At 30.7% G+C, this 21,675-nt stretch overlaps 1 protein-coding gene across 3 annotated transcripts in view; it reads right to left on the bottom strand.

Annotated features, from left to right (window-relative positions):
* The window catches only part of ephb1 (EPH receptor B1), a 561,737-nt gene that overhangs the window by 62,778 nt on the left and 477,284 nt on the right, over nucleotides 1–21,675 (bottom strand). The window lies entirely within an intron of this gene.

Below are 21,675 nucleotides of genomic sequence, written 5' to 3'. Positions count from 1 at the left end.
CATGTATAATCTCATCAACAGGACAGGATGTGCACAAATAAACTGGGATTAAAAGATCTGTTCAGCTGTCTGTGATCCTCAGTCGTTATCAAATGTGATCAAGAATGAGTTTTACAAGTTTAAAACGTTTTTAAAACAGTGCATATTTGTAAGGAATTACAGCTATATTACCGTCTTCATCAGCACAGCCACATGTCAATACAATTATAAAAGAAGACGATTCAATCCCAGTTTGTGGATGTTAAATCAGGTCTATTTTTGTACATTAACATAATGCAAAAAGAGTGCAAAGTTCAATGTGCACACTGTATGTGTGTGTGTCCGCTGTGTGTATGTGAGTGAATTTTGTATCGACATTGTGTGACTCATTTTTGCAGAGAAGATTAAATTAACTCCACAACAAATACATCAAATAATCATTGGGAAAGTTCTTACTATAGTATTTCTCACAAATGTTATGTGAACTAAACTAAACTAAACTAAACTAAACTAAACTAAACTAATCTAAACTAAAAACAAAACAAAACAAAACAAAACAAAACAAAACAAAACAAAACAAAACAAAACAAAACAAAACAATCATTCATTCATTTTCCTTTTGGCTTAGTCCCTTTATTAATCTGGTGTCGCCACAGCGGAATGAACCGCCAACTTATCCAGCACATTTTTACGCAGCGTATGCCCTTCCAGCTGCAACCCATCACTGGGAAACATCCACACAAACTCACTCACACTCATACACTACAGATAATTTAGCCTACCCAATTTACCTGTACAGCATGACTTTGGACTGTGGGGGAAACCCACGCAAACTTAGGGAGAACATGCAAACTCCACACAGAAATGCCAACTAACCCAGCCGAGGCTCGAACCAGCAACATTCTTGCTGTGAGGTGACAGCACTACCTACTGCGCCACTGCGCTGCCACAAAACAAAACAAAACAAAACAAAACAAAACAAAACAAAACAAAACAAAACAAAACAAAACAAAACAAAACAAAACAAAACAAAACAAAACAAAACAAAACAAAACAAAACAAAACAAAACAAAACAAAACACCACATTCTAAACCTGAACGCGGTTTTTCAGTCAATTTTCCTTCGACGTTCAGACAAAGCAGCATTCCAGCAAATTACCGTTAATGTTACAACTTCTCTTTCAGGAAAATTGATGGAAATAATTCACTGGTATTTTCAAAAAGGGCCCATTCACTCATGATCCCTTTTCTAAAAAAACATCAATAATTGTGTAAAAGAGACTAAAGAGGCACAAACAGAGGCAAATTATCATCATGTGGAATGCGTGACGCAATTTCTATGAATGTACAGAATGATTCGATCTCTCATTTACGCACAAGATTAAATAATTAAGTGAAAAATTTGTGTGAGGGGAAAACATCCCATGTGTAAACTAGAGCTAGTGAAGCAGAGCTGCCATTGCTTTGATTAAAAAAAAAAAAACAAAAAAAAAAAAAATGAAGGCAGTAATATTTCTTAAAGTGTAAGTCCATGCTTATTTTGAAGTGTCAGTCAACAGTTCATTTATATTTATTATGGGTGGGGCCTGTAAAACGTGATGTCACATTGTACAGACTTTGCAAACAGCTTATTCTATTTTATGGGATTTTTTTTTATTTAATACGTTTTTTAAAGAGGTGAATGTTCTTTTTTTTTTAATTATTACATGCACTGAAAAAATTGTTGCAAACAATTTATATGGGTTGAATTAAAAAAAAAAGTGATGATCAACTTAATTTGTTTGTTTAATTCAGCCTAAATAAATTGTTTACAACCACTTGTAAAAATAGTAAACCCAAGAAATTATCTTTGAATCATTTATTTCAGTAAGGTGGTCACTATCAACACACATTTATGTACAAACATCATGTAAAAATAGATTTGTTTAACATGCCCCTTTAATGTTCCACTGAAGAAAACAAAACCAATAAAGGCCTGATTGGCTTGAGGCTGAACTGTCTCTTTAATTCTTGTAATTGGTGAAAGAAGAACTTCTTAGTGATAGCACTTTCCTTTTTAGAGAAAGTAAAAAGAGGCTCTTTGAACAGCTGCAGACGAGCACGGATGCCTTTGAAAAGGACATTTAGGAGCAGATGAGACAGTGATGTGTTAGTGATGAGATCTCGCTTTCTAAACTCCATCAACACCTCAATAAATCAGGCCGAGAAAGTGTGTGTCAGTGTGTGTGTGTGCAGAGAAAGCGTGCCAGAATTTAACTTCCCAAATAATATACCCTGTTATCATAACATTTCTGATGATAATTACTATATTACAGTGAGTTTTATTTTTAAAATAAAGAGAGCATACCTTATTTAATTTGTATGTGTATATATATATATATATATATATATATATATATATATATATATATATATATATATATATATAGGTTTCTATTTAATGTCAAAATGTTCTGTTGGCTGTGTAGAAACATTTTAAGTCAACATGAAGTCGAATTTCTGAATACTTTTCAAGACCAAATCAATTTACGATAGATAAAATCTGTCCTGTCTATAATAACAATATCAATCAAAAATACAATCGTATTCTGGAAATAAAATGTGTTGTAAACACTGTTTCACGGTAATCTAAAAAAAGACAGGCTTCTCTATCTTTCAGAAAGAAAACAAACACTTCATTTTAATTTAGAAAAGATGAAAGGCAAGGGATACTGAGAAATACATGAAAGAAAGAAAGAAAGAAAACTTCCAGCGCTACTTTATGTAACACAGAGACGTGGATTCACCTGTCAGTAAAAATCTCTCAGTGGAACCAGTGCAGTTTCCGTGAATTTTAGTTTCTAGTCATTAGTAGCCTGAACTGAAATCTTCCACTGTATGACGTACTGAAAGATGATGAACACATAAGAATGAAACAGGATGAAGTCTTGTGTGTGGAAACAGTGAAATTAGGCCGAAAGATTTTAAGAATAAGCCATTACTGAATGTAACAAATAAGATTTATATTCTTAAATTGAAGATGTAATATTTGTGATCTCTGTGTGCATGTATTTGAACTAAAAAAATTTAAGCATAATGTATATTCTATTCTATTCTATTCTATTCTATTCTATTCTATTCTATTCTATTCTATTCTATTCTATTCTATTCTATTCTATTCTATTCTAACAATAATAAAAATATATAATAATAAAAACAAATTTAATAATAATGATAATAATAATAATAATAATAATAATAATAATAATAATAATAATAACAATTATAATTATATAATTATAATTATAACAAACATAAAATAATAATATTAATCACAAACATATTAATAATAATAATAATAATAATAATAATAATAATTTCTATATAAATAAATAAATAGATATTATAATAAAACAACATATAATGTACAAAATATAAATAATAATAATAACAACAACAGCAACTACTTCTACTATTGTTATTATTAATATTATTATTATTATTATTATTATTATTATTATTATTATTATTATTATTACTATTAAAATGAACTATTTTGTAATTCTTCATATAATGTGCATGCATTTTATATTTATTTTTAATAAATAAAATAAATACATTCATAAATAAATAAATATGTTAATAATAATAATAATAATAATAATAATAATAATAATAATAATAATAATAATAATAATAATAATAATAATAATAATTGTTGTTGTTGTTGTTTTTGTTGTTGTTAAAATAATTAGCAATTCCTAATATATTGTGCATGCATTTTATATGTATTATTGTAAAACATATGGTGGATAAGTTGGTGTTCATTCCATTGAGGCAACCCAAGATTAATAAAGAGGCTAAGCCGAAAATAAAATAAATGAATGAGTAGTATAATATAATATAATATAATATAATATAATATAATATAATATAATATAATATAATATAATATAATATAATATAATATAATATAATATAATATAATATAATATAATATAATATAATAATATAATATAATATAATATAATATAATATAATATAATATAATATAATACAATACAATACAATACAATATAATATAATAATGTGCAAACATAGTGTTGTTTTTTAAAAGCTTAAACATATGCACATTTATACACACAAAGTTGAAGTCAGAATTATTAGCCACCATTTTTTTTCCTTTTTTGTTTCTTTTTTTTTTAAATATTTCTTAAATGATGTTTAACAGAGCAAGTAAATTTTCACAGTATGTCTGATAATATTTTTTCTGCTGAATAAAACTCTCATTTGTTTTATTTTGGCTAGAATAAAAGCAGTTATTAATTTTTTAAACACCATTTAAAGGAAAAAATTATTAGCCCCATTAGCCCCGACTTTCTACAGAACATACCATCGTTATACAATACCTTGGCTAATTACCCTAACCTGCCTAGTTAACCTAATTAAACTAGTTAAGCCTTTAAATGTCACTTTAAGCTGTATAGAAGTGTCTAGAAAATATCTAGTCAAATATTATTTACTGTCATCATGGAAAAGATAAAATAAATCAGTTATTATAAATGAGCTATTAAAACTTTAATGTTTAGAGATGTGCTGAAAAAAATCATCTCTTCATTAAACAAAAATTGGGGGAAAAATAAAAAGGAGTCTAATAAATCGGGGGGGTGAAGTTATAATTCTGACTTTAACTGTACTTTTCTCAAAAACACTGAATTTCAAAATATGTCCCTACATTACTTTCTTAAATATTCTTTTTGCCAACATTAGACGGATATCCTATTTTTTCCATGTCTCTGTTTTGTCACAGTTATTCTACTTTGTACTTTGTTTGAGCTGTGGAAAAAAATGCGACAGCAAAAAGCATCAAAATAAAGCACAGAAAAGTATTTTGAGAGTGAGGAAAAAAGGAGACAGATCCAGCAAAGACTCGGAAAGAGAGAGACTTGCTGCAACATTCATTTTAGTTTTCAAGGTCTCATCAAAATTCAGAGCAGCACGGAGCTGAAAGCCACGAAACCCCCACTGTGATGGCCGAGGGCCAAATCTGTTCCTTAACACCTGCAACATAATCATAATAATCAGGGTAAAAATAACACTCATATTAATAATTCAGGTTGAAAATGGGAACGAGTGACATGTGAAGGGGCAGGAAGCTTTCGCTGTGTTGTCTGTAATTTGCAAAAGAAGATGGTTTGTCTTAAAATGCGTTGTCTTCGCGGCAGAAATGAAAGAGTCTGAAGTTGCCGTAAAACAAGCGTGAAGTGCACTAAATAATGAAGGATGATCGTAAGCATAAGATCATGACCTCACCACCAGAACATCAATAAATAACTACAGATAGAGTCATTCAGGGCATTGCTGCAACAATTTAAAGCAAATGACGGAATGTGGTCATGTTCTTTTTTTTTTTAAGCAATGTCATCATAATTTGCTCACCCTCATGTTACTTATACAGTATTTTTTTTCCCATTGATGGGTTGCAGCTGGAAGGGCAACCACTGCTTAAAACATTATCAAGTTTGCTATATGCCCTTAATGTGATTGTATTGTTTAAATATTTTTTTTCCTTATGTATATTTTTAGACCATATTTTATGTAAAATTTTATATACTGTAAATTTTATTTTTCTTAAAAATCTACTTCTTATATTAATATTATATGTTAGGCACCTAGGGTCTGAGAGTAACGTAATTTCTATTCTCTATATGTCCTATACCTGTGGCTGAATTGACAATAATGCTGACTTTGACTTTGAACATATGCTGGATAACTAGGCGGTTCATTCCACTCTAACGACCCCGGATTAATGAAGGAATTAAGCCGAAAAGAATAATAAATTAATAATAATTAATAATCAATTAATAATTAATAATTAATAAAATAAAAATAAATACAATAAAAATAAATAAATAAATAAATAAATAAATAAATAAATAAATAAATAAATAAATAAATAAATAAATAAAAAATAATAATAATAAAAATAAAAATAAAATAAAATAATTTAAAGTAAAATTTTTCCCAGTGATGGGTTGCAGCTGAAAGGGCATCCGCTACGTAAAACATATGTTGGATAAGTTGGCGGTTCATTCCATCATTTAATTACCTAGTTTGAACTGCACCTATATATTACTATTATAATATTGCATTACATTTTCCCATGGTTTGCAGAAGACTTTCACTACATCTCATTCAGTTTTTTTTCCAATAGTTTCTATGCCAAAAATATGACGGCCATATTTAGATTTAAAATAATTTGATACTCTATTTAAGGATCACAACACAACAGTCACATTGTATGTTTTGACAATGTTATTGGTTCCTTTTCTGAACTGCCCAGATAGCATACGAATGTGGGCCACTTAAGACAGTTATGCAGCACTGGTGGTCTTCCTTCAGCCCAGACAAAATGAATGTGAGTCTGAAGTGACTCACCTGTACAATGACAAAGGTGGGCCAAAGATTCAAATTCATATATTTGCCATTAAGGCAAATATTTGGCACTTATGGCAAAATGTAATCTAAATGTGAGCCTAATGTGGTCCATGTGGAAAATGATAAATCTGGCCCAAATGATGGAAGACAAATGTGGGCCACAGTTGGCAAAAATGTGGCATAGTCATTTAAGGGTTTAATTTAAAGTGGCTCACACGTGTAAGTGCAAACATGGCCCAGTTATCTTAAGACAAATGTGGGCCACTTTTGGCAAATATTTGGCACAGTAAACTCTGGCTAATCCTAATGTGGCCCAGAGAAAATATGGCAGATGTGGCCGAGTTATCTTAAAACATATGTGGGCCACTTTTGGTGAATATTCGGCACAGTAAACTATGGCTAATGTGGATTTGAGCCTACAGTGGCCCAGAGAAGATATGGCAAATGTGGCCCAGTTATCCTGTACATTTTCTTTTTCATTCTTTGTCATTTTCCTTTTCATTTTTTAAATGATTAAGATGACAATTTGGTTTTATTTATTTATTTTTTAAATTACATTTAACATAAATATTAATAAAACTTTGTTTTGATTTTTCTGTTATTTTATTTTATTATTATTATTTAATGATCAGGATAACAGACTGGTTTTATTATTTACTTTTTTTTACATTTAATTTTATTAATGCACACATTTATATTACATTTAACATATTGCCGTTTTTGATTGTTCAGCGTATATATAAAGTTTTTTTTTTTTTTTTTTTAAGTTTTAAAGTTTTTTTATGATCAGGATAACAAAGTCTGGTTATATTATTTACTTTTTTATTTTATATTTATTTATTTACACATACTTGCATTAGGTTTTCACACATTCACTTATTTAATCATTTGCTTATTTACTTATTTCAATTTCAAGTCATGAAATTACATTAACAGTCTAGTTTGTGGACCTATAGTTTTAAATACCCTCTATATTGTCATTCTTTAAATAGATTATCTTAATGAAAGCATTGTTTTGATATGAAATTTGCAAATAGTGCTATGTAAATGTTTGTCTGAATGTCATCTTACGGTCAGATCTGCTCCTGCGTTGCTATTTAACCAGATTTACCAGCTTTCATTGATTCAGTTCGTTCTCTATTCATCTATTGTAGCAGCAGGGTGGATTACTGTAACGGCCTTCTCACTGGCCATCCCAAAAAGACAGTCAGACAGTTGCAGCTCATCCAGAATGCTGCAGCCAGGATTCTGACCAGAAGCAGGAAATCAGAGCACATCACACCTGTCCTCAGGTCTCTACACTGGCACCCAGTTACATTCAGAATAGATTTTAAAGTATTATTGCTGGTCTATAAATCACTAAATGGCCAAGGACTTCAATACATTACAGATATGCTCACTGAATACAAACCTAACAGATTACTCAGATCTCTAGGATCAAATAAACTAGAAACTCCAAGAGTTCAGTCAAAGCAGGGTGAATCCGCCTTCAGCCACTACACCCCTCGCTGCTGGAATCAGCTTCCAGAAATGATCAGATGTGCTCCAACATTAGGCACATTCAAATCAAGACTGAAAATACATCTGTTTAGCTGTGCCTTTACTGTATGAGCACTGTGCTGCGTCCGACAGATTGCACTATTAGGTTTTTCGTTTTCTTTTTCATTTTTTTATAACCTATTTTAACTCATTTTAATTTGTTTTTATCTGTTTTTAATCATTTTGATTGTCTGCATTTTATGTTCCTAAACTTGTCTTTTTTATTCCTGTTTATGTAAAGCACTTTGAATTGCGACTGTGTATGAAATGTGCTATATAAATAAACTTGCCTTGCCTATTGTAAATCTAACAGCTAATACAACCTGTGTATAATGTTCATAGTACATCCATTTGTAAATATCACCATAGTTTTTCTATAACTGCACTTTATAACTTATACCTGTATAACTTATAACCAGAATAGGGTCAGTTCTGGTTCAATTAGTTGAATACTGGCGGATGTATGATATTGCTATAGCTTAATTGTTGCCTAGATCTGGCAAACATGAGCAGACTGCCCAAGTGCCATCATTCCATGCGGTATGTGGGCCGGATTTAAATGTCTGGTGTGGGCTGGATTTGAGCCACATGAATTTTGCTAGCTAGGTGTGAATGTCTCACAGACAATATTGTTTATGAAGGATGAGATAGCTCTTGGATTGCATCTAAAACATCTTAATTTGAGTTCCGAAGATAAACGAAAGTCTTACGGGATTGGAACAACATGAGGGTGAATAATTAATACCATCATTTTCATTTTTGGATGAACTAATCCTTTAAGTCAGAAAATACATGTAAATCAAGACTTCTTTGACAAAAGCTGTCTCTCAAACCAGTGTTTTAGATTTCATTTGCATACTTCTTTCCCTCTGGGCTTTTCTTAAGCCAAAATAATGAAAAATTGACGTTTAAAATCGCCTTGCGGATCCTAATCTGCCTTAAAACCTGCATGAAACACTCGTGTTGGGGAGATTAAATAAGCAGAGTTGAGTGACACAAATTAACATGATTTAAAATAAACAAATAAACAAACAACAGCTTTTTATAATGAGCTGAACAAAGAATCTCCGATTCTGTTTGTGATTTCTTAAAGACTCTCGCATCTTATCAAGGCCGTCTTTGATTGTGGCCAAACAATTTAATTGGAAAGAAATCATAACGTTTAAAGCGAATATGTTCAGAATCAAATGCTAGCGTACTTGCAGTGCATATGAACATTTATAAACAGTAAATGCAATAAACAAACTCTTATTATATGCTATTATAATTGCTTTTGAATTGCATTATGAGACCTTGATCTCAACTCTGACAACTCTTGTTTATTGATATTTAGAAACAATATGTTAGCTGTGTTGGTCACGTCAATTATGGTATGAAAAAGTAAATGAGCTGTCAGTATTTTTTTCTGTTATTTTATGAAGCGGCTTCTTTAGCTGTTTGCATCCAAAGCTTTCTTTAATTACAATTTATTATATTATGCACATTTTGATGTTTTTATACAGCAGGATTTTATGCAGGATCACAAAAAGTGCTAAAAATATTGTGTTCGGAAAGTTGTTATATGCTTTGCTCACACTGCTTCATGAATCCTTTTAAATATTCAAATAATTTTATTTAATTTTATATTCAAATAGATGTTAACAATTTTTATAGATTTTTTAAACCAAAAATAATAATAACAGATATATTATGTGCTGATTTACTTTACATGTTATAATTATTAATTACATTTGTATATTTTATTTTTTGTTTGCTTTGTGTTATTTGATTCAATTTACATCTAAAAATGTTTTTTAATATGTTTTAATTTATTGTTGTTATCAGGATCAAAATGAGTATCTTTTTTCAAAATTTTTGATTGGTCTAGAGGGCGATTTGATTGGTCTTTGCACTGTCGCCTCACAGCAAGAAGGTCGCTGGTTCGAGTCCCAGTCAGTTGGCATTTATGTGTGGAGTTTGCATGTTCTCCCAGTGTTGGCGTAGGTTTATTTATTTATTTATTTATTTATTTATAGTTATTATTTTTATTAATTAATTAATTTATTTATAGTTATTATTTATTTATTTATTTATTTATTTATTTATTTACTTATTTATTTATATTAATTATTTTTTTATAGTAATTATTGTAACTATTTATTTATTTATTATTTAAAGTTATTATTGTTTTTATTATTTATTTATTTATTTATTTATAGATATTATTGTTACTATTTATTACAAATTTTTTTGTAGTTATTATCGTTATATTATTCAATCATTCATTTTCTTGTCGGCTTAATCCCTTTATTAATTAATCCGGGGTCACCACAGTGGAATGAATCGCCAACTCATTCAGCAGGTTTTTACGCATCTCTGGGCAACATCCACATATACACACACACACATACACTACGGACAATTTAGCCTACCCAATTCACCTGTACCACATGTCTTTGGACTGTGGGGGAAACCGAGCACCCGGAGGAAACCCACGGGAATGCAGGGAGAACATGCAAACTCCACAAAGAAATGCCAGCTGAGCCAAGGTTCGAACCAGCGACCCAGCGACCTTCTTGCTGTGAGGCAACAGCACTACCTACTGCGCCACTGCTTCGCCCCGTTATTATTTATTTATTTATTTTTTTTATATATTTTTTATTTATTTATTTATTTTATGGTTATTATTGTTACAATTAATTAATTTATTTATGTGTTTATTTATTTATTTATAGTTATTATTATTATTATTATTATTATTATTATTTATTTACTTATTTATTTATAGTTATTATTGTTATTATTTATTTATTTATTTATTAATAGTTTTTATTGTTACTATTTATTTACTTATTTACTCATTTACATGTTTATTTATTTATTTATTTATTTATAGTTATTATTGTTTTTATTTATTTATTCATGGTTATTATTGTATTTATTGTATTTAGTTAGTTAGTTAGTTTTGTAATGGTGTATTATTATTTATTTATTTATTTAGCTAGTTTCTGTGATGCTTTTGGAAACACGCAACACATGCAATTACAGACAACAATTGATTCATCATTTTCCTTCGGCTTAATCCCGGATTTATCAGGGGTCCCCACAGCAGAATGAACCACCAACTACTCTGGCATATGAGTTTACACAGTGGATACACACAATAATACTCTGCTTTCATTCATTTATATTGCAGAAATATAAACCCATACACAAACTACTTGTAACACTACAAGGACAATTGTTACATACTTCGCAGCTCACATACTTCATTTTACCTAACAATGTTTGAACTCAAGTGGTGTGTGTGTGTGTGTATGTGTGTTCCACATGTCGCTCTGGCTGCTCTTCCCTCAGCAGTGTGCAAGTGGCCCTCTCCCGCAGTCAGTCAAATGGGGATTATTACAAGCCCCTCCCCCTCGAGATGCTGAGGAGAGTGGGAGGGGCTTGTGGCGGACAGCCAATGGGAGCGGCTGCCAGGGCAGACAGACAGAGCTCTCAGCAGGTCTCCAGCGAGCAGTGGGACTGTTTTGGCAGCAGGCAGGTGTCAGTGCCACAGACCAGCAAAGCAATCTGTCCTACTGAAGAGAGTCGGCTGTCCTACACACACACACGCACACGCGCGCAAACAGGGGGATGGGGCTGGTGTCAAATCAGTCCTTCTGTTAATGGAGCGTGGAGCACACACACACACATACACACGTGGTCTCAAACATCCTTCAGTGAGCATGGCACGGCTGGCCATGGCAGAGTGCCACTTTTCCCAACTGGGCAACACATGCCACCTCTGCTTGCAGGATGGCAACACCACCTGGTAAGACCTATGGAACCAAATTTGGCCCCATGAAAGCATCCGAGGGGAAGATTACTTTTTTGAAATGAATGTAACTGCATTACTGCTTCAGTGATGGCTTCATGTGTGACTCATTTCATTGGGTTTCTAAATTAAAAAAAGGATTTAATTTGAAATCATGCAAAATATCGTTATTATTCAAAATTATTTAAATCACTTACAATTGATAGATTTTTAAATGTTGTAGATGTCCCATATAATTACTGAAAATGGCAAGTGACAAATGAAAATAATAATAATCACTTTTACTGCGCTGTAAATTACACAAGGTCATCTTTTTCAACTATTAAAATATTAAAAGAACATGCTTCTGAAAACCATTTGCCTTTGGAAACAAGACATTTAGGCACTTGTTGATGATAGATGGATTTTAATATTATTTAGCTTTCTTTTACATTTAGCATTTTTTTATTATTTGAATTTATTTTTTACATTTAATTAACATTTTGTCTTTTCGTAATTTTATTAACATTCAGCTTTTTATATTTTGTTAATGTTTAGCATTTTATTTATTTGAATAACATTTAGCATTTCTATTTTATTATCACTGCACATTTTTATTAACATTTCACAGTTTTTATTTTATTTTATATTTGTTTTATTGGCATTTTACATGTTTTATTTAATTATTTCACTTCAATTCAATTCATGTTTATATTCACTAAAGAGCAAATCCATCAATGCTGAACCACGCAAATCAGCGGCAACAGCATTGAGGAACAAACTTTACCAATTGACGAAAGTGAAGGAAAACAAAAAAACTTGAGAAAAACCAGTCTCAGTTTGGCATGACCAATGAACATACAGCATTTTAAATTTCATTAACATTTAGCATTTTTTTTAATTAATATTTTATTAACATTTTATTTTATTAACATTGTGCATTTTTATTAACATTTTACATTTTTATTTTTAATGTCATTTAGATTTTTTTTTTAGTATTATTAATATTTAGCATTTTTTAATAAAATTTATTAACATTTTGACAGCGACGCAGTGGTGCAGTAGGTAGTGCTGTCGCCTCACAGCGAGGAGGTCGCTGGTTCGAGCATCGGCTGGGTCAGTTGGCGTTTCATTGGCGTCAGTTTGCATGTTCTCCCTGTGTTTGCGTTATTTTAATAATGTTTTGCGTTTTCTATTTTATTAAAATTGTGCATTTTTTTTTTAATTTTCCATTTTATTTACATTTTACATTTTTATGTAACATTTAACATTTTATTAGCATTTGGCATTTTTTATTAATATTTAAAATGTTTTTATTTCATTAACATTTAGCATTTTTATTTTACTATCTTTAAACATTTTTATTACTTTTACATTTTATTTTATTAACATTTAGAATTTTTATTAAACATTAGCATATTATTTATTTTATTAGCATTTTGCATTTTTTTATATTTAGCATTTTTATATTATTAACATTTTGCATTGTTATTAAGAATTTGCATATTATTTATTTAATTAAAAATTTGCATTTTAATTTTTTTATATTTTTGCATTTTTATTTTAATAATATGTATACATTTTTGTTTCATTATATTCAGATTTTTTAATTTTATTAACATTTTGCATTATTTTGTATTATTTTTATTTATTTTATTTTTTATATTTTTTTTGTTTTATTTTAATTATTTTATTTTATTTTATTTTCACAAAAGAGCCCAAACTACACATTAACTCAGTATACCCCCGTGGTGTGTGCCAGTTCATTAGGATGAATGCAAATACAAAAATTACAGACCTTACTGATTTCCCAGAATACAGTTTCACAGCATCTGTCTAAGGAAGAATCTCAGCGATGCCCCTGCATGTGTTGAGCTATGGCTTCAGCTCAGTATTCAGTGCAGCACAGTGAGATCGTAGAGATTGAATTCATTCAACTGAAACAAAACCTTGCATTGGCCTTGTGTACGCTTTCATATCTTTTTAATAACAGCATGGCTTTCACGCTGACTGCTGGGTTTCACGTCCTGCATAATGTTGACAGCCTCAAAGAAATATTTAGCTACAATCACACAAAAAAAGAATGTGACGAAAGAAATGTGGAGGAAGCAGATTCTGCTAATTTTTCACATTACTGGAGGACACGCAACTATAGAAGTATAGATATCACGAAGAGTGTGTTAAAAAGCTGCACAAATATATGATCATGATCAAGTGAGATACAACCAAAAATTAATTATTATTAAGATTAATTAATGTATGAATGGATCTATTTTAAATTTTTTTATTTGGTAGGTTTGGTAGTATTTTTTTTGTCATTTTTTATTTTTTAATATATTTATTTGGTAGGATTTTGTTCATCATTATTTAATTACTTATTTATCTATTAATTCATTCATTTGTTTGGTAGTATTTACTTTATTATTATTTTTTTTTATTTATTTATTTATTTATTTTTTATAAATTTATTTGGGCTGCACGTGGCGCAGTGGGTAGCACTTTCAACTCGCTGCAAGAAGGTCGCTGGTTTGAGCCTTGGCTGGGTCAGTTTGAATTTCTGTGTGGAGTTTGCATGTTTTCCCCGTGTCCACGTGGGTTTCCTCTGGGTGCTCTGGTTTTCCCCATAACTTCAAAGACATGCGATACAGGTGAATTGTATAATAAACTTGTTACAAGAATAATCTTGCTCAGAAAGTCCAAATTTATCAATTTATGTTAAATTTATGTTAAATTCAACATTTCTTCAACACTATTAAAATCAAAATGTAACATTTGCAACTGTCAAAATAAGCAATTAACCAATGTAAAATAATTGTATGAACTAATGTAAAAAATAATAGTGTTTTTATTTTTATTTTATTTATTATTTATTTATTTATTTATTTATTTATTTATTTATTTATTTATTTATTTATTTATTTATTTTTATTTTATTTTATTTTATTTTATTTTATTTTTAATTTTTTTATTTATTTATTTTATTTTATTTTATTTTATTTTATTTTATTTTATTTTATTTTAATTTATTTAATTTAATTTAATTTAATTTAATTTAATTTAATTTAATTTTATTTTATTTTATTTTATTTTATTTTATTTTATTTTATTTTATTTTATTTTATTTTATTTTCAAAATAAAACTGGGTAGGCTAAATTGTCCGTAGTGTATGTTTGTGTGTATGAGTGTCTGTGTGTGTGTGTGGATATTTCCCAGAGATGGGTTGCGGCTGGAAGGATCTGCTGCGTAAAATGTACTGGATAAGTTTGCAATTAATTCCCCTGTGGCGACCCCAGATTAATAAAGGGACTAAGCCGTCAAGAAAATGAATGAATATTACAGTTTACAACATTACAGTTATTCTGAAATGTACTTTTAAAAATCATTAGTTATGAATTGCAATATTGTCAAAGTGATTGATTTGATTAATTGGTTAATTGATGTGGCACCAATGCTTTTCCTTAAAAATATGAACTTACTGACAGCTCTATTTTTACATGAACTGCTCCAGTTCAGCATGACAATTTCCCTAAGAACAGTTTTACGAATTCCACCAAAAAAATAATAATTTTAGAAAATTAATCAGGAATGAAAGAATAATTTTTTGTCACCTCTCTGCTCTTTAATTATAATGGCCTATAATTATAATCTCCTTTTTTCTCTTTTCTTTTCTCTCGCTGTCAAATTTTCTGATCTCTGTCTCTCAGAGTTTCATGACACAGAAGAGTACTTGCTTTTAAAAGGTCAGGGCCTCCATTAACTGCAATAAAAAAGGTGTGTGTGTATAAATGTGTGTGTGTGTGTGTGTGTCTGTGTATATATAACCAACGGCCAATTTATTAGGTACACCTGTCAAATTGCTTGTTAACGCAAATTTCTAATCAGCCAATCACATGGCAGCAACTTAATGCATTTAGGCATGTAGACATGTTCAAGATGATCTGCTGCAGTTCATACAGAGCATCAGAATGGGGAAGAAAGGTGATTTAAGTGAGTTTGAACGTGTCATGGTTGCTGGTGCCAGACGAGATGGTCTGAATATTTCAGAAACTGCTGATCTACTGGGATTTCACACACAACCATCTCTAGGTTTTACAAAGGATGGTCCAAAAAAAGAATCCAGAGAGCAGCATTTCTGTGGGTGCAAATGCCTTGTTGATGACAGAGGTCGGAGGAAAATGGCCAGACTGGTCTGAGCTGAAAGGCAACAGTAACTCAAATAACTACTCGTTACACCGAGGTATGTAGAATAGCATCTCTAAACACCATCACGTCAAACATTGAGGTGGACGAGTGACAGCAGCAGAAGACCACACCGGGTGCCACTCCTGTCAGCTATGAACAGGAAACTGAGGCTACAATTCACACAGGCTCACCAAAATTGGACATATCTGCTATCTGCAGCGACATTCGTCAGAACAGTTCAGGCTGGTGATGGTGATGTAAGGGTGTAGGGGATATTTTCTTGCCACATTTTGAGCACATTAGTACCAGTTGAGCACCGTGTCATTGCCACAGCCTACCTGAGTATTGTTGCTGACCATGTTCATCCCTTTATGACCACACTGTACTCATCTTCTGATGGCTACTTCCAGCAAGATAACGCGCCATGTCATAAAGCATGTATCATCTCAGACTGGTTTCTTGAACATGACAATGAGTTCACTGTACTCAAATGGCCTCCACAGTCACCAGAACTCAATCCAATAGGGCACCTTTGGGATGTTGTGGAACAGGAGATTCGCATCATGGATGTGCAGCAGACAAATCTGCAAGAACTGCGTAATGTTATCATGTCAACATGGAGCAAAATCTCTGAGGAACATTTTCAGTACCTTGTTGAATCTCTGCCACGAAGGATTAAGGCAGTTTTGAAGGGAAAAAGGGATCCAACCCATTATAGTAAGGTGTACCTAATAAAGTGGCCGGTGAATGTAAGTGACTGTGTGTCTGTGTATATGTATAAGCATGTGTATATGTGTGTGTTTGCATGTGTGTGTCTGAGTATATCAGTGTTCTGTTTATGAATGTATGAATGCGTGCACGTAACTGTGTGTTTGTGTATGCGCACTTCTGTGTCTTTGTCTGTGTGTGTGTACGCATGTGTGTGTACCTGTGTGCTCGTGTGTGTGTTTTAGCCCAAAGGTGTAAGAGTGTGAGTCATCTCATATTCTGGCATCTTTAAAAAAGCATTACGCTTCATTGAGAATGTCTCTCAGTTAACATGCCAACATTAGTCTTCATAAACAATACTACAATATTACATTTCTCTAATAGAACGCTCCATAATAACAAGCCCACGCACTGCAAAATCATAATCCATAAAAGCCCACGTACACTGTTTGATCTCTGCCTACAGCGCTCAGCATTTCTCAAGCTTCTGCTGCCATTTTTATTTCTCTTTCTTCTGTCTCTCCGTCTGTCTTCACTGTGGACACTCACTCACTCTTCACTTCACTTCTTTACGCTCGCTTTGTAAACAGATTAGTTGATTCATACATTAAATAAGCTCTTGTTATGATGTTATTATTATTATTGTTATTACAATATATAATCTATAACCAGGGCTTATTTTGTGCCAGAACATGCTGGATTCGTAACCTCTGAAATCTGATCCGGCACTTCATTTTATTGATCCCCCTCCTCAACCGCCTCCTCCCCCGTCCGCTGTTTACTTTCTTTCACAACTCCACAACTTTTCCCTTTCCTCAGCGACACACCCACCCACTCACTATCGTCCGAGACACCCCTCCGCAATCCACCACACTAGTACCTCCCACACCCACTCTCCACTTTCGTGCACGGCACCTCTCCATTCTTAGGCGACATGCCAGATCCGTAACCCTGATCTGTTCAGGAACACTTTTGTACTTTTTAGGTACTAATATGTACCCTTAAGGTATTAATTTGGACCTTTAAGGTACTAAATTGTACCTTTTGAAAAGGTACCACCCCAGTGACAGCTCGCATACTTTTATTTCTGAGAGTGTAGCTGTGAGCAGTTTGAGCTGGACTGAGAGTTTACAAGTGTTGCGTCTCGTGAAGTAGCTTTAGATGGACACTGTGGTTTTGTGTTTGGCTTATGATTACAGTTGTTGCACGTCTGCCTCTTCCCACCTCTGAATGAGTGAGTTTTAGCTATGTGTACATTAAGGTAGCCTTCAGAAAAAACAAAACATCCTCAAAGAAACTCGGACACAGAGAAACATAAAATTCTACTGCCAGCTAGCGTTTCTGAAGTGTCATACCAGAGCAACACAAATAGCACGCAGAAGTATAAATGCGTGACGCCAATCAATCGATATATATATTTAGAAAATATATCGAATATATTTAGTATATTACACTTATATTTTTGCAAAATCAGATTTACACTAAAATTTACTAAAAACTAAGCATCTGAACAAATTTTATAACAAATTAAAAAAAAAAAAAAGTAAGACCACCACTAGCGCCACATTTGGTTTCCATTAAACACCATACGAGGACACCCTCTTTTTTGTTTATGGTTTGTGCGGAATGAACAACATTTAGTCAAACTTTTCACAATATTTGTTAAAAAAAAGTATGTCAAATAACCAGGATGTGTTGTAGTTTGCACTGCATCACACATTAAGAATCTTCAGTGTTTTTTTTCTTTATATTTAATACGTTCAGACCACTGTTTTTTAGGAAAAAAAAAATAAGTTGAATGAAATTTATTAAAAGTTTTATTAAAATTAAATTGTTATTATTCAAAATAATAATGTTTTTTATGTTTTTTTTTTGTAATTTTACATTTGGATTGCTGTAGCAAAGTAATGCGTCATGACTTCATAAGTTTATGAATGTCATTTTACATGACATTTACTGCCATACTACTGAAAGCAGCAGCAGATAGCTCACCTCAGATCTAGAAAATAAAATAAACTGTTTGAAATTGAACTTTAGAGCTGTTATTCAGAGCAAGCCAACCCATATCAGTGATTTAGCATGTATGTTTAATGTTTTATAAAGAGGTATAATATCTCTTATAATTTTATAAAGAGGTATAATATGTATTTATTAGATTATAAAACTTACCATTTTGTTGAAGTGCAGTAAGTGCACTATTCTGTGCTTCTAAATGGCTGTATTTAAATTTCTGTCATGTTGTGTCTGGTGCAAACAGACCAATTGCTTATCACTGCAAATCTTATCACTGCAAATCACATAGCGTGTTGTTAGGACACAAGGTTACAATGTAACCTGCTCACCTAATGTTTACGTTAAAATTATTTATACTATTTGCTAACTACTGTCCACCAGAGGTTGCATTTTGGACGCAGACACTTTGAGAGCCAAACAAAACCAAAAACCAAAACGAAGACAGACGTTCCGGCACATTACACACATTTTCAAAGCAGAATATCTGACTTCAGCATTGTTTTTCAGATAAACAAGAGCATGTTTCTTGAATATCTGCTAACATATTATGGTATTTTTATGCTTTGGATGAGTGAAAAATGTATATACAACACCTTTAAGGATTAAAAATAATAATTTCATGACTTTTAAAGAAGATTCTTGTCAGATTGCAGCTGATGTGAAAAAAAAAAAAAAAAAAAAAATATATATATATATATATATATATATATATATATATATATATACATATATATATATATATATATATATATATATATATATATATATATATATATATATATATATATATATATATATATATATATATATATATATATATATATATATTATTTTACAAAAGCAGATTTGCACTCAAATAGACAGAAAATTAAAGCAAAACATTTTACCACATTATATTATGTTCACATTATATTATTTAACAATTTTTTACATATTTTGTATACTATTGACATATTTTGACATATTTTGTATAATATAGCAAAATATACATTTATATATTATACAATAATTTTATTTATTAATAAATTAGTTGTTTATTTGTATTATTATTATTATTATTATTATTATTATTATTATTATTATTATTATTATTACTATTATTATTAATAATACCATAGGTAATTATATTATTATTAATTATAATTATTATTATTATTGCACAAAATTATGTGTGCATTACTTTGCACACTTTTGGATTATTGCATCATTAGTATTATGCTGTAATTATTATTATTATTAATATTATTATTAGTATTATTATTATATAATAATAATATATATAATAATAATAATAATAATAATAATAATAATAATAATAATAATAATAATAATAATTACAGCATAATACTAATGATGCAATAATCCAAAAGTGTGCAAAATAATGCACACAAAATTTTGTGCATTAATTATAATAATAATAATTAATAATAATATAATTGCCTATTGTATTATTAATAATAATAGTAATAATAATAATAATAATAATAATAATAATAATAAATAATAAAATTATTATTAAATAAAATTATTGTATAATATATAAATATATATTTTGCTATATTATACAAAATATTTATTTTACAAAAGCAGATTTGCACTCTAATAGACAGAAAATTAAACAAAATATTTGAACACATTATATTATATTACACATTTGGCATTTTTTGCTAGCTGTATTAAAAACATGGAGAAAAAATAAATAAATAAACACCTGTTGCTGATTTTAGTCATACATCAACCACCGGTGCCTCTAATATTTTTACCATTTTAACACCAGTCCCTATCGGACAAGGTCTTGGAGATCAGCGTGGCTGATTTCAGACCTTACAGACGTTACTTTACCCAGCATTTAGGCCAGAGCTTCAGCAATTCTCCATTAGCTTTGATGATTGAGGTTAGAAAACTCACGAACTCTTGTCCCAGAAAAGCAGCACTGCACATCTATAAGGGTTGAGGTAGTTATCTGAGCCAGTATGGAAGATACTGGAAGTGACAGCTTCTGCTGGTAATTGACAGGTGTGTTGTGCAGCCTGCAGCTCTTTTGAAGCTCTATATGCAGCGGCTCGGCAAAGGTGAGATACTGAAGGCCCTCCAGGGACGAGTGTGCAGCTTCAGCCAGACAGGCCCGTATAGTGGAGAGGAACGCTTCAAAAGGGCTTCACTTCAGATTTCGATCAAAGGATATTGGGTAATAATGATAATTGAATTGCAGTACATTGCTGATAGTGTATATCTACAGTTGAAGTCAGAATTATTAAACCCTCTGAATTATTAGCCCCCTTGTTTATTTTTCTCCAATTTCTGTTTAACTGAGAGAAGATTTTTTTTTTTAACACATTTCTAAACATTATAGTTTTAATAACTCATTTCTAATAACTGATTTTTTTTATCTTTGCCATGATGACAGTAAATAATATTTGACTAGATATTTTTCAAGACATTTCTATACAGCTCAAAGTGACATTTAAAGTCTTAACTAGGTTAATTAGGCAGGTTGGGGTAATTGGGCAAGTTATTGTATAACGATGGTTTGTTCTGCAGACTATCGGGAAAAAAATAGCTAAAAGGGGCAGATAATTTTGATCTTAAAATGTTTTTTTTATTATTATATATTTTTTTACTTTTATTTTAGCTGAAATAAAACAAATAAGACTTTTTCTAGAAAGAAAAATATTATCAGACATACTGTGAAAATTTCCTTGCTCTGTTAAACATAATTTGGGAAACATTTAATAAAGAAAAAAAAAAAACATTATTTTTTGTTATTGTTACCGGATGTTTCCCAGTAATGGGTTGCACCTGGAAGGGCATCCGCTGCATGAAACATATGCTGGATAAGTTGGTGGTTGGCGACCCCAAATTAATAAAGGGACTAAGTCGCAAAGAAAATGAATGTATGAATGAATAATTACATTTTAGATACCATTAGTATTCACTTTAATACATATTTTTTAAATAATGAATATATATTATATATAAAATATATTTTAAAAATCTGACAAATCTTTTATTTAAAAACCACATTACATATTTACATATAAATAAATAAATCAATACATCA

Source organism: Danio rerio, chromosome 2, assembly GCF_052040795.2.
Source record: "Danio rerio strain M-AB ecotype USA chromosome 2, GRCz13ab, whole genome shotgun sequence".
Lineage (NCBI taxonomy): Eukaryota > Metazoa > Chordata > Actinopteri > Cypriniformes > Danionidae > Danio > Danio rerio.
This window is presented reverse-complemented; position numbering and strand designations above follow the sequence as displayed.